This window comes from Lissotriton helveticus, chromosome 8, assembly GCF_964261635.1.
Source record: "Lissotriton helveticus chromosome 8, aLisHel1.1, whole genome shotgun sequence".
NCBI classification, from domain to species: Eukaryota; Metazoa; Chordata; class Amphibia; order Caudata; family Salamandridae; genus Lissotriton; species Lissotriton helveticus.
In genome coordinates, this window is record NC_136069.1 from 1,476,601,517 (window position 1) to 1,476,617,045 (window position 15,529).

Below are 15,529 nucleotides of genomic sequence, written 5' to 3' on the forward strand. Positions count from 1 at the left end.
ATTATTACACACAGGGAAAACTAACTTTGCTTGCATGTTGCAATAAACCCAGCTAATATGTATAGTTATTGTGTTGTGAACTAATGTGCAGCTTAATTGTAAACAAAAGCAATTTAATGTGCTTATTCTACACGTTTCTGTGTGGTGGAAAGGTCGAAAATGTAAGTATAAAATGCATTCATGTGGCTTATCTGCTAGGTAACAACTAATTGGGAAACATTAGTAAGGTGGGAGGTAAACAGAACGGGTTTAAATTCACTAATTAACATGAATCTGTGTTTGTTTCTATGATAGTTCCAAAAGTGGCCTCTGAGGCCTATGCGAAAGATGGCTGCTCGGGTAAACTGTGAGCAAGAGCTGGACAGCACATGTGCGCCAAAAATCTGCAAGTCAGAGTGAACTGCCTGTGCTCGAGGAGGTTCAAGGCTACCATGGCCCGGAACCTAGGATGGGTGCCAAGCATGGACGATGTAATGCTCAGAGCCTGAGAAAGTTGATGCATGTTTCAAATGCAAGGAAGCGCCTAGGCCACGGACTGACTTAAACAAAGACCCTTTATTTTTTCACTGACACGTTGTGAAAATGATGCTGTAATGGTGAAGAGATGTTCACTCACCCCGATTTTGTCCAATCAGAGACCGAATAAGTGATGGTAGTTATAATTTAGATAGATTAAGTTGGAGAAATAGGGTATTAAAACCCCTGGCTTTAGGTAGAAGGGGTCGCTTTTCCGAATTCTACTGGAGATGCTGCCCGATTGCTGACCGATTCCTGGATGTAAGATCCTAATGACTTTTTACTTGTTTGCTTTGCAGGATTGAAGGATAAGATGAGGGTGTTAGTTAGGGATGTTAGGAGAGAATGAATTTGGAACTATCTGTTCTTTGCTAATCTTTAACTGTTTTTTGTAAAATAAAGAGATTTTCCTGAGCTCTAAATAAAGTGATCATTTTGAAATAAAGTTTAAGATTTTACTGAATAAAGATTTACTAATGCATAAATGTCAGACATGATAAAGTTTTGCTTCGAATAAAAATTAGATAAATGAAGAAGTAAAAGCTGGTCTTTGTTTCTTCCTACGCCTAATTTTTATTCTAGTAGATCCATTGCCACTATGGTGGTGTGTCTGAATAATTAAAGTCTGAATAAACCCATGGTAAAATGTTAAATCTGCAGGTGTAAATAATGAATAGTTAAATAGGTTTAGACGCTCCACCAAATGTTACAGCATTTCTCCATTGCGATTCACCAAAGCCTTGAAGCCAAGTGTAAGTGAACAGGGTAAATGCGCAGTGTTATGGGCCCCACTGATGCATGATTTGTGTGTTTTTAAGGTTTCAGGGAAATGGTGAGTATTGATTAGAAATTATTTCTGGAGCCGCGCTGTAACAGGTATTAACTTGGTAGCAGAGTAGTGGTTACTAAGGAAATTAACTAGGGTTATGGTAAAGTACTATATAGATTTTGATGTACAGAATTATGACTAACATCTGTTGAGTTTGTATTACGTTACATGTAGTCCTGGAAAGGCTTCATAGAGTAGGGTGAAGCCAGTGCCTCTGTCTGCAGGCAGAGGAAGTGTGGCTAGGTAAAGTCGCACAGTGAATTAGTCTGTTTCAAAAAAAGGAGTATTGCCGAATACTGCGGTGGTATCGTCGCATATCACTGTTTAGGGACCTTAGGTGTGAAAGGATAAATGTATAGTGAGGACAGTCTATGAAATTTCAGCCTTCAAGTATAGGGATCATTCCGTGCTTCCCGATTAAAACTTACTGCTGGGAGAGTAATAGGTCTTAACCCGAGCTTTATTGAAGGGTAAAGGGAGTGGCGTCTCTCTTTTGCTAACAATAGAGAAATTCTGTGGTGGGTTAGTGGACGCGCTGCCTACTGGTAACACAGAGTTTATGTATATATGAATAGGGTTTTCCGTATGAACGTGTGTAAATGAAATTGCAATACGCGATCAAGTGAAACTCTGGGACTGTCTCTAAGGAGGTGAAAAAGATCTCTGTATGTGCTTTCCTAGAGAAGCGAGATCGTTATTGCCTGATAGAAGGGTAAAGCCAGTAGTGTTGCTTTATCGGTGAGTCTAAAAATTGTGATGAGATAAGCGTCGTCTACTCCGGTTACAGAATACTTGTCGATTGAAAATTCTATCACTTTATTAGCGAAACAGATTAGTGGAATTGTTTTGTGTAAGTTACTAACTGATTTTGTAAAATATCTTGTAAATACGGCTTCTTGAAAAAACCCTGTGAAGGGAGGGGTCAGTTGGCGCTGCAGAAGCCGGAGCGCTGGTGACGTCAAAAGTGTCGCACTGGGATTGGTCCGTGTGACCAAGACAGAGTAGGAGTTGATTGGTTCATCACAGAAAGTAGCAAAGGCTATTGGTTAAGCACTATAGTGACTTATTGTGTTCTAATTGGTGCATTAGTGCGAACCGCGCCGTGATAGGTTGGTGTTAAGGAATCAACAACAGAATAGTACGCGATCTTTTGAAAGCAGGAAAGTTTACTGAAAATATCATACTACTATTATGATGATGAAAGGAAGAAATCTTCATGGTTTAAAAAGCTGAAAACATGTTCGTAAAAGATAAAGAGGTAGTTACGAGGGAGGGAAAGATACTTCCTTCACCGAAAACGCCTGCTTCTTATATGTTGACGAAATATGGTTACCATACGTGTGTTTGGTTGGAAAATTCGGTACATTATACCAAGGATGATGGTGCGTTAGCTTTTCCGGAAGGAGGATCATTTGATTTGGCTATTCTGAGAAATTTGAGAGACAAAATGATGAAACTTGAACCGAGACCCAGACCAACTCAATTTGAGGCGTTAGTTGAGTGGGAAGATGAGATGCATCAAATGGAAAGTGAGAGGTTGTGTAGGCATCTTAGACCGAGAGGTAGAGGCAGAGATTTGTGGGAAGAAACACATGAGACTAGAATGCGAAGATGGAGGGATGGAAGTATGTGCGATGGCATGTATCCCGTCAGATTGGTTGAAGAATATGAGGGACGAAAAAGTACAGAAAAGAAAAAGAATACAGAATTGGGAAATCAAAGCTATGGTGAAAGTGAATCAGAGGATGCTGTTTTAGAATAAATATTAAATAGGAGACCACCCCCATATCAACCAAGTTCTTTACGAAGTAATGAACAGCCAAACATGTCTGATTATGAGCGTTCTGCACATGAATTAATTCAAAATCTTATTAAGAATATGGAAGCTGTAACTCTACCAGTAACCATAGGACCTGTGATACCGGTATTTGAAGATCAGAAATTAAAAGAGCCTAGACTAATCATTCCATTACAACAAAGTTTACAGAGAGCAAAAGAGAGTACTTGTCCTGATTTATCAGAAATAAGGCAGAATATAAGTGTTACTCCACCAGAGTTAACTTTTAATCAAGATTTGTCATGCGGATACACAACAGGAGCAGAATCTGACTCTGCTACTCCGGAGAAAAGTGCAGATAAAATAGATTTAACGCAAACACCCATGGGACCATCAGAAAAAGAGTTAAGTGAATGGATAAAATCATTAAAATTAAAAGAGCAGGAATTAAAAGTGTTAGATGTGTCTAAATTAAAAGTAGACATGGAAGAATTAATAATTGGAACAATTGGGACAGACAGATTAAAAACTTACCAGGATGATGAGCTCATGTTTTTATGTAAAAGTATAACATGGAGAGCAAAGACAATGTATTATCAATTAGAAGAAGTGGCAAGTGAATGTGGAATAGATTTTTCCAAAATAAAGTCATTGCAGAAAACCTATCGAGTAGATTTTGCAGAAAGAGACATTGAAAATATGAACACTGCAGGAAGACAAGCTCAGATAAAAGATTTGATTGTGTTGTTGCGCAAATGGGGTGATGTAGGTAAATGGAGAGTCAAGTGGGCAAAAAAGAAAGAAGAAGATTGTGATAAATCTACTTTAGCTTTCCCCATTAGAGAAAAGGGAAAAGTGGCAACGGAATTCCCTATGAGAGAAATTCCTGGAGGAGGATATGTACATGTGCCCTGGAGCAGACAAGATATATTGTCATTTACGAATGATTTCCCCAGATTGAGAGAGAAGCCAGTAGAATGGTATTGATAAGTTGACAGATTTGTAAAGGTGTCAAAAGTACTGTGGATTGATTTAGATGGATTATTTGAGATAGTGGTACCAACATATTTATGGACAGAATGTAAAATATCTGTGGATTGGCCAAGGGAGGAGTATCCCAGAGATGAGAAAACAGGAGCTCCCTCACCAGACGTGATGAGGAAATACGAGCAAGTGATAGTATGGTTGAAAAACGAAATACCTCCAAAAGAAACTGATTGGGTAAAGATAGACAGAACAACACAGGAGCCGAAAGAAACTGTGCATTCATTTTATGAAAGGTTGTTGTTAGTCTTTAAACAGTATAGTGGTTATGAGGAATTAAATGAGAAAGACATGAGTCACTTTGTATACAGGTTTGTATATGGATTAAGACTAGAAATTTCAGATATGATTAGGCATAGCATGACGGATTGGCAGTCGAGTTCAGGAGATAAGGTACTGAGACAAGCAAAATATTGTAGTGAGGAGATTGATGCAAAACAAAAGAAGCTGAAAGAGAAAGCCATGTGGGCACAAGTAAAAGTAGCAGAACAACAAGTAGCACAGATGGAGAATAATAATACAGGGAATCAAGGTGGGTTTAAAGGCAAGTCTAACTTGGTAGGGAATATTGATGAATTGAAAAAGAAAATGCCATGTTTCAACTGCGGCCAGATAGGGCATTGAAAACGAGAGTGTAAATGTCCGCCTAGAGTTAATGGGGAACATACATCATTGAATCCGCAGGTGCAGTTTGAGGTAAATCAGCAGCAACCGCAGCTACAGCAGATAGCAAATCAGCAAAGTCAGGTGCCGCAACCGCCACTGCCATGCAGTGGGAATCAGCAGAGATACAGTGCAGAGACAGGATTCAGCGGTGGTAAGCAGGTAAAAAGACCGCAAAGAGTAAAAGCATGTCCTCAATATTGGTTGCAAGAAGAGAATGGCAGTGAGCCGTATGAAAGTTTCTGACGGTGCCTGAGGGAGGAAGAAGAGTGTGTGCTTGGAGCCACTCTTGAAGTAGATCAGTCAGGTCCATTTGTGATCGGAAAGGTGAATGATATGGAAATAACTTTACTAGTGGACACTGGTGCTACTCGTTCTACTGTTAGATCAGTGGAAATTCAAAATCTTCCTCTCTCGGGTGAGACAATCCAGGTTGTAGGTGTAGCTAACAGACAAATAAATACTCCTCTGACAAAACCAGTTGAAATAGAGATTGGGACGTACAAAGATATGCATCGGTTTGTGGTGTGTGACAGCAGTCCTGGTAATTTGTTATGCAGGGATATATTGTCTAAAATGAACTGTGCCATATACTGTTCACCAGATGGCATAGAATTGCAGACTCCAGACGAAGATAGTTTGTATAAACTGACAATGCTCATGATTTTGATAAAGAGAAAATTCCTGCTGAACTGAAAGAGGCAGTGAAAGAAAGTGTATGGGATTTCACTGGAAAAGATATAGGTTTGATGAAAGGAGTTGATCCTGTAAAAGTGTCCATAAAAGAAGGTGCAAATTATCCGAATATACCACAGTATAAAATGACTGCAGAAGTAATTGAAGGAATTACTCCAGTGATTGACAAAATGATTGAGCAGGGAATTCTAAGAGAAATCGAGAGTAGTCCTTGTAATTCACCAATTATGGGATTGAAAAAGCCAAATGGAACATTTAGAATTGTGCAGGACCTGAGAAAGGTTAATAAAATTGTAGTCCCATGTTGTCCAATTGTCCCGAATCCAGCAGTGATTTTGTACCAAATACCCCATGATGCAGAATGGTACACAGTGATTGATTTATGCAATGCGTTCTTTACTGTTCCATTGCATCCAGAAAGCCAACCAATTCTTGCTTTTTGTTTCCAAAATTGTATCCTAGCATGGTGTAGAATCCCACAAGGGTACACTGAGAGTCCATCGATTTTTAATCAGCTGCTAAAGAAATCATTGGAAAATGTGAGCATGCCTGGATAATCTGTGTTAGTACAGTATATTGATGATCTTTTGGTTGCATCAAAAACAAAGGATGCCTGTGTAACTGATACAGTGGCATTATTGAATCATTTGGCTGAAGAGGGACATAAAGTGTCTCCATCAAAATTGTAGTTTTGCCAGAAAGAAGTACAGTATTTAGGTCACAAGATTGCTAAAGGAATCAGACAGGTCACAATTGAGAGAATTAAAATGATACAAGGAATGCAGCCACCTAAAACTAAAAGACAGGTAAGAATGTTCCTAGGAATGGTGGGTTATTGCAGACAGTGGATAAGTGGATTTTCATTGATTGCAAAACCATTGCAGAGATTGACAAAGGCAGACATCAGAGACCCTATTGTTTTGACCAAAACAGAGATGGAAGCATTTGAACAGTTAAAAACTAAATTGTGTAAAGCACCAGCTTTGGGAATGCCTGATTATGAAAAAGAATTTGAACTGCGCTGCAGTGAGCGAGAGGGATGTGCTCTGTCAGTATTAATTCAGAGGCATGGAAGAATGAGAAAACCAATTGCGTATTTCTCAGCTGTTTTGGATCCTGTTGCAAAGGCTTTGCCAGGTTGTCTAAAAGCAGTAGCAGCAACTAGTGTAAGTCTGGAGCAAAGTGAAGGAATTGTGATGGGATTTCCTGTGAGAGTCTATGTACCTCACTCAGTGGAGATTCTCCTCACAAGAGCAAAGACTCAGTGCATGACTAACAGCAGAATGACACGCTATGAGAAAATAATGGGAGCTGAGAATGTGACAATTGCAAGATGTGTGAATGTCAACCCATCAACACTGTTACCTGATACAGTTGAAGCAGAAGTGAAAGGTGAGCTTGATCACAAGTGTTTGGATGTTCTGGAATATTGCACAAAGCCTTGTCTAGACATTAAAGATGAACCTTTGCTCGAATCAGATTTTGTAATATTTGTGGATGGATCATGCTTGAGAACAGAGAGTGGTGTTCTAAGTGCTGCATATGCTGTCTGTACAGTGGCAGAAGTGCTGGAAGCATCTTGTCTTAAAGGAATTCATTCAGCTCAAATAGTGGAGTTGATTGCTTTGATACGAGCATGTGAGTTGGGAAAAGAGGTGAAAGTAACCATAGTGACTGATAGTCAATATCGTTATGGAGTTGTTCATGATTATGGACAGCTTTGGTCCCAAAGAGGTTATTTGACCTCTGCAGGAACACCCATTTGGAATGCAGAGTTTGTAAAGACACTGATTGATGTGATATAGTTGCCTGAAAAATTGGCTGTGGTAAAATGCTCCGCTCACAAGAAAGGAGAAGATTATATTACAAGAGGAAACAGTTACGCTGATGCAATTGCAAAGCATTGCACAAAGAATCAAATTTCAATCAATCGAGAAAAAACTGAAGAACATGTTCCAAGTCCTTTAATGCTAACCACGGTAGTTGAGACTTGGCAGGAAGTGAAGCAGATGCATGAAGAGGCAGGAACAGGGGATAAAGATATTTGGTTAAAATCAGGTTGTAGACAAAGGGAGGAAGATGAAATTTGGGTTTACAAAGATGAAATACCAGTAATGCCCGATAGCATGATTTCAGATATGGCTCGAATGTACCATGGTCAAGCACATATTGGCAGAGACGCTATGATTCGTCTCTTTAGGCAGACTTGGTATAATCCTAATTTCAGAATGATTGCTGAAAGTTTGTGTCAAAGATGCTTGGTCTGCCAGCAATTTAATACATACAGAAAAACTGTTGTAAGTTTGGGAACCATAGGACGGGAGGGTGGCCAATTTACAAGAGTTCAGATGGATTTTGTTGAATTAACTCCATGCAACAGACTGAGATATGTTCTTGTGATAATCTGTTTGTTCTCTCGATGGGTAGAAGCTTTCCCCACGAGAAGGAATGATGGAATACCTGTTGCTAAACTGTTCTTGCGTGAGATAATACAACGTTTCGGGTTCCCGGTCACGATTGAATCGGACAGAGGCCCGCATTTTCAAAATTAGTTAATGCAGCTGATTTGTGAAGCTCTGGACATTCGCCAGAAGCTACATTGTGCATATAGACCTGAGGCTTCAGGAGTAGTTGAACAGGTGAATGGAACAATTAAAAATAGAATTGCAAAGATGTGTTTGGCAACAGGAATGAAGTGGTCAGATGCTTTGCCACTTGTGTTAATGACATTAGGAGGCATACCTGACAGAAAAACTGGATTAAGTCCTCACGAAATCTTGATGGGAAGGGTGATGAGACAGGCCTATGTACCAGTTAATAAGTTGTTAACCATAAATGATGACATCATTCTGGATTACTGCAAGAATCTATCTGATGTAGTAACTTCTGTGCTCCACCAGGTAGGAACTGAATCAAATACTAAAGAGAAAATTCCAGCTCATGATCTAGTCCCTGGGGACTGGGTACGAGTGAAAGTTCATCGCAGAAGGAATTGTTTGGTACCAAGGTGGCAAAGACCACGTCAAGTGATCTTGGTCAGTACTACTGCAGTTAAGTGTGCTGGACTGAAAAGGTGGGTTCATGCTAGTCACACCATCCGTGTGCCTGAACCTGTATACCCATACGACGGTGAAAGTACAACTGACTCTGATTCTGAAGGTGAACCAGAGAAGGATCCAGATATTGAAGATCGACAGGAACGTCGACATCTGGAAGTATTAGAAGCTAGTTCTGCGTCTGAAGGTGAAGGTGAAAGGGAGATTGTTGAAATACCAGATTCAGAAGATCAACTTGAAGGTCGAGAATCGGTAAAGACAACCACCAGTAAAGACGCAAAAGAATGTGAAGAAAAAGTTGTTGAAAAAGAGAAAACTGTAAAGCAAACTGAATACTCTGAAAGCAGGAACGGAAATCCTGAAACTGGAGAAAAGAAAGTAATTCACGACAAGGATGAGATTCCAAGTACCAGTTATGAAGGTGTTCCTAACAGAGTAACAGTAGAGAAAACTGAAACTGATGAAGACAAAGACATTGTGAAGATCATAATCAATGATACAGTAGAAGACACTGAAAGTGAAACTGATGACAGTGCAGATGAAACTCCATTAAGAAAAAGCACAAGAAAAAGAGCTTGGAGAGTGGAGCATAATACAATTGGCCTAAAAGAGCTGGAGAATTAAGATTTAAAATAGTGAACAAAACAAAAGAGCAAGAAGACCAAGTGAATGAGATATCTAGCCAGAAAGAAACATTGGGAAAGAAAATAGAGACTATTCAAAGGCCTAAAAGAGCAAGACGTCCAAATCAGAGGTACAAATCACCTGAGTGGACATATATTGTCCTGCCACCCATTGTTGAAGTTAATAGTAGTCAAGAAAACTTGTACGTCCCAAAGCCAATTGGGAAAAGTGAGTAAAGAAGTCAATTAAGAAATGGAAATTAGGTGCTCAAAGTATATGATATACAAATAAAAAGTCTGAAGTCCTAGGAGACAGATTTTGTAAATATAGAAGAGGTCGGAGTTGACATAAGGTCGAAGAAAACTTGTTAGAAAAATCTAATTATAGAAAAATTTTGGAATAGTAATTGACACAAGGTCGAAGAAAACTTGTTAGAGTGCTGATAGGTGTGAAATTTATAGGTGACGCAAGGTTGAAGAAAAGGTGTTAGGGAAGATGGCAATGAATAATAATAGAACGAAATGTTCTATATTTAGAAAATGGTGTAGATGCTTTACAATATGTATGGGGTTGATGACGATATTGTGGGTAATTTTAGCTATTGTGGTTCCTTTTCAAACCTACTTAACAAAATTAAAACCGAATGTGAGTTCAAGTAAGCCAATTGAGAAAGAAAAAGTGTATGAGACTCATGTGTACAAGCCAGAGCTGCATCAAGATAGGTCTATTAGTGATTACACCAAAAATACTTTTTCAAATTTATTGCTGGAGTACATTAAAACAATGAATGTTGATAACTGTTATGTTTGTGTAAAGTTGCCAGCATCAGTGTCAGAAGGGGTGACCTATCACCACCTTCCTCTTACATATGGAGTAACTTGTAGTGAAATTTCAAGTTTGTTTTACAAGACTGGGAAACTGGAGTAGCATTATTCCAATGTAGATGAGATATTTGCGAAATTAAAGATTGATAATACACTAAATAGGAGAAAGTATGCAGAGGTAATGGGAGAATATTTTCTAGAAGTAGATGAGTTAACACACGAGTATGCATTTAATAATAATTTGACATGTAAAATGAGAGTTGAAGAGAAGGCATTTTTAAACATGGGTGAGGAAAGGAGAATTGCTTACAAACGAAAAGAGAAGATGAAACATGCAAAGTCTAAATATTACACATTTGATAATGAGAACATTGAGGATAAAAATGTGAATGTAACAATCAATATAGATGCACCAATGTTGGGAACATTTTGTATCAGAAGAGATAATTAAATGTATGACAATTATTTTGGGGGTAAGAGTCAATGTGATGAAACCTATAGAATTATAGGAGGTTGGGGATTTAAAGGTGGAAATGATCCTGGTTTTCCTGGAATTTATTTCATATGTGGGAATAAAGCTTAATATTGATTGCCAGACCATTGGTATGGGACATGTTATGTGGGTTTGGTCTTTCCTAAAATTTTTCATGTAGATAGAGGTACTAATGGAAAGCATAAGATAGGTAAAGTTCTAAGTCGAAGAAGAAGAGAGAGTGCGTTAGAAATAATAGGTGATGTATTTGGAGCACTGATACCAGCAGTGGGAATTTCGTTTAATGCAAATAGAATCAGAAAATTGTCCACAAAGTTGATAAATTATCAACAGACACAGCAGGAGGATTCCTAATTGTAGATACTGAAATGGTTGCTATGAGAGCTATGGTTATGCAAAACAGACTTGCTCTTGATATAATTTTAGCAAAAGAGGGAGGAGTCTGTGGAATTTTGAAAGTTCAACATTGTTGTACTTACATTCCAGATAAAAGTCAGAATATTGAAAATTATATTATAAATATTACAGATTTGCATAAAGAAATTGAACCACTGGAGGTAGAAGGTGTCCTTGAAAGACTGGGTAAAAGTTTCTCAGCAATTAAGCAATGGTTTTGAAGAAATAGGTAGTTCAATTATAGGTAAAATACTAATACCATTAACAGTCTTAGTGATGGTAATCCTTATGATAAGGTTATGTTGTATATACAAAGGTAGAAGAGATTTCAGAAACTTGATGAAGAAAAGGAATGAAGAACGATTGGCAAGAATGAGAGAAAAGAATGAGAAAGAAATGGAAGAAATAAAATAAAAGGTTTTCAAAATTTCTAAAGAGAAAGAAACAAAAGTATAGATGATACTAAACAAAATAATTTGAAACATGTTCTGCTAAATTGTCAAAAATGTTGGGAGTTATTTGGTGATAGAATCACTAGATGAGGAAATTGATGGAGCGAGGTGGCAAACACAAATTTTTTTGTATCCCTCTTAAAGTTAATGTCCCATAACATTAATATTTACTGATTGCATGTATTGTGAAATTAATCAACCATAGAGTAAAATGCACACATTATTTTTATTACTACACACAGGGAAAACTAACTTTGCTTGCATGTTGCAATAATCAGAGCTAATATGTATTGTTATCGTGTTGTGAACTAATGTGCAGCTTAATTGTAAACAAAAGCAATTTAATGTGGTTATTCTACACGTTTCTATGTGGTGGAAAGGTAAAAAATGTAAGTATAAAATGCATTCATGTGGCTTATCTGCTAGGTAACAACTAATTGGGAAACATTAGTAAGGTGGGAGGTAAACAGAACGGGTTTAAATTCAATAATTAACATGAATCTGTGTTTGTTTCTATGATAGTTCCAAAAGTGGCCTCTGAGGCCTATGCGAAAGATGGCTGCTCGGGTAAACTGTGAGCAAGAGCTGGACAGCGCATGCGTGCCAAAAATCTGCAAGTCAGAGTGAACTGCCTGTGCTCGAGGAGGTTCAAGGCTACCATGGCCCGGAACCTAGGATGGGTGCCAAGCATGGATGATGTAATGCTCAGAGCCTGAGAAAGTTGATGCATGTTTCAAATGCAAGGAAGCGCCTAGGCCACGGACTGACTTAAACAAAGACCCTTTATTTTTTCGCTGACACATTGTGAAAATGATGCTGTAATGGTGAAGAGATGTTCACCCACCCCGATTTTGTCCAATCAGAGACCAAATAAGTGATGTAGTTACAATTTAGATAGATTAACTTGGAGAAATGGGGTATAAAAACCCCTGGTTTTAGCTAGAAGGGGTCGCTTTTCCGATTTCTACTGGAGATGCTGCCCGATTGCTGACCGATTCCTGGATGTAAGATCCTAATTACTTTTTACTTGTTTGCTTTGCAGAATTGAAGGATAAGATGAGGGTGTTAGTTAGGGATGTTAGGAGGGAATTAATTTGGAACTATGGGCCCGATTCACAGAATGAACTTAAGACTAAATCCTAAACTTACTACTAATTGGTATTCACAGAATGCACTTACTACTTTCGGGATTCACAGAGTGAACTTACTACTTTCGGGATTCACAGAATAAACTTACTATTTTCGGTATTCACAGAATTGATTTGAGACTACTAACTCTAAGTCCGAACTCGAGCCGGAAATTCCGGCACGGAGGCGGAGCTTCCGGCCCGGAGGAGGAGCTTCCCGCTTGGGGACGGAGCTTCAGGGACGGAGCTTCAGGCCCGGAGGCGGAGCTTGCGGCTTGGAGGCGGAGCTTCCGGCTCGGAGGTGGGGATTTTAGCCATGGCTGAAATCTCCACCTCTGGGCCGCAAGCTCCGACTCCGGGCCGGAAGCTCCGCCTCCGGCCCGGAAGCTCCAACCCCAAGCCGGAAGCTCCGCCTCCGGGCCGGAATTTCCGGCCCGAGTTCGGACTTACAGTTAGTAGTCTTAAATCAATTCTGTGAATACCGAAAGTAGTAAGTTTATTCTCTGAATCCCTAAAGTAGTAAGTTCACTCTGTGAATCCCGAAAGTAGTAAGTGCATTCTGTGAATAGCAAATAGTAGTAAGTTTAGGATTTAGTCTTAAGTTCATTCTGTGAATCGGGCCCTATATGTTCTTTGCTAATCTTTATCTGTTTTTTCTAAAATAAAGCGATTTTCCTGAGCTCTAAATAAAATGATCATTTTGAAATAAAGTTAAAGATTTTTCTTCTTACGCCTAATTTACATTCTAGTAGATCCATTGCCACTATGGTGGTGTGTCTGAATAATTAAATCTGAATAACCCCATGGTAAAATGTTAAATCTGCAGGTGTAAATAATGAATAGTTAAATAGGTTTAGACGCTCCACCAAATGTTACAGCATTTCTCCATTGCGATTCACCAAAGCCTTGAAGCCAGGTGTAAGTGAACAGGGTAAATGTGCAGTGTTATGGGCCCCACTGATGCATGATTTGTGTGTTTTTAAGGTTTCAGGGAAATGGTGAGTATTGATTAGTAAAGATTTCTGGAGCCGCACTGTAGCACTAGCATGGAGAAGCCCAGGGTCTAAATGAAAGTCACTTAATGGCCTGAGAGTCTTCAAACAGGTATACCATGTGCTAAATTCAGGTTGCCGTTGGAATCCTTAACTGATACATTGATGTGATGTGGTGGTAGACGTAAGAAAGTGGATAATTTGGGGTGGGAAACTGCCCACCTCAGGGAATAATTTCACTTTTTGCCCTGGTGAACCCTTGTAGTCACTTATTTAACCTGTTCCCAACTGCCTGGTAGCTACGGCACAGGGCAGACTGGCTTAACTTAGGGCAATGTGTAAAGTACTTATCCAGTATCAAACTATAATTGAGGCAAAGCAACCAAAATAAATCCAAACTGGACTAGAATAATAGAGTAAGATGTAATAAACAAAATGGCACCAAAATGACAACGATCCAAGGAGGGGAACCAGAGGTATGAATTGTTAAAGTTGTAAGTCAAAATAGCTCCCAAAAGCAGTAAGCACCAATGATAGTCTGTGGAAGCAGTAAACTGGGACTTAGGTATAATTTGGGGCTGACCACAATAGAGCCTGGGCCAGATACACCATTTTGATGTTCTGGTCAAAGTCTGAAAGTCAAAAAGTGGTAAAAGGGTTCTAAATCGCACTTCAGAAAAGAAGTTTGTCACTTTTTTGAAGAAAACATTGACATTTCTTCTAAGTCCAACCAAAGAATTGGATGTTTTCACTTTCCCGAAAGAAAATTCCAACTGCATTGGACACCACTGAAGCTGTAGCCTACAAAGTGGAACCAAATGCTAGGTACCTGAAGCAGATTGGTCCCACTGGCACTCTGGGGCTTTGGAGAGTTATTACTGAAAATTATTTAAGTCCCAACATAGATTGGGACTTTCCTACTTTTTTGGAGGTGCCGAGGTCCCAGTGTGGGATGAAGCTGAAATTCAATCAGAGGCTGCGGAACTGCTTGTTAAATATTTTTCTTTACGGGTATTTCTGAAGCTCTTAAAGAAAAGCTTCCAAAAATGTCTGAACTTTCATCTGGTGCCCAAACAGCTGTAGGAGTAGAATGCTAAGGTTCACAGGTCCTCATGGGAAGGTATTTAAAGAATCTCATAGTGTCAGGAAGAGACCAACAGCAAAGCCCAGTCCTGGTCAGTTACGTCTAATCAGTGTCAATGTCGTTTTGGGCCTTGTCACTATGGGAACATTCCATTTCCAATGCCACACATTTTCCACTCTTAAATATGACACTCCCTCCTTGTGGTCAGGAGGTGTGCTTAAAGCTGACATTTAATATTTAAAAACAGATTCTCTTACCTGTCAAAAGGATGATTTTAACATGTCTTTGAAGCAGGGTTCAAGCTGCTGCTCTCAGGCTACACATGCTAGGCCTGAAGCCATGTTTTCACTGCCACTGCAAAGGATGGTATATTAACTTCCAGGCCCCGGGTTCACTTTCTACACAATATAGTAAGTATTATAGGAAAAGATAAATGTGCCAATAAGGGGTAAGCCACTACAACCATGTTTAAAGGTATATGCACTTCCTATTTGTCTCTTGAATGTAATGTAGCAAAGACATGTGACCACTATTTCAATCATAAACATGGATCAGACACTGGGGGTCTGATTCACAAAGGTAAACTTACAGGTTTGTGTCAGTTTACACTTGTCCAGTATTGACAAAACAGCATTTTAATAGTAAGTTTACAAGTTCAAAAACTCTGCAGTTGGGGAGGAGAACTCAGCACATAAAAAGATATGCCATGCCTATATTTTTATGTGCATAGTTCTCTGGCCTGAATGAGGAGTCTCCGCATTTGTAAACTTACTATTAAAATGCAGTTTTGTAAAAACTGAAAAAGCGTAAACTTACACAAACCTGTAGGTTTACCTTGGTGAATCAGGCTCTGACACTCCAAGTTAAGGAGAAAACTCATTCACAAACCCCACTGTCCCTGACAGCTTTCCCTTTGAAAATCATGGTGGGTAGCTTTGGCGAGAGCAGAAAGATTG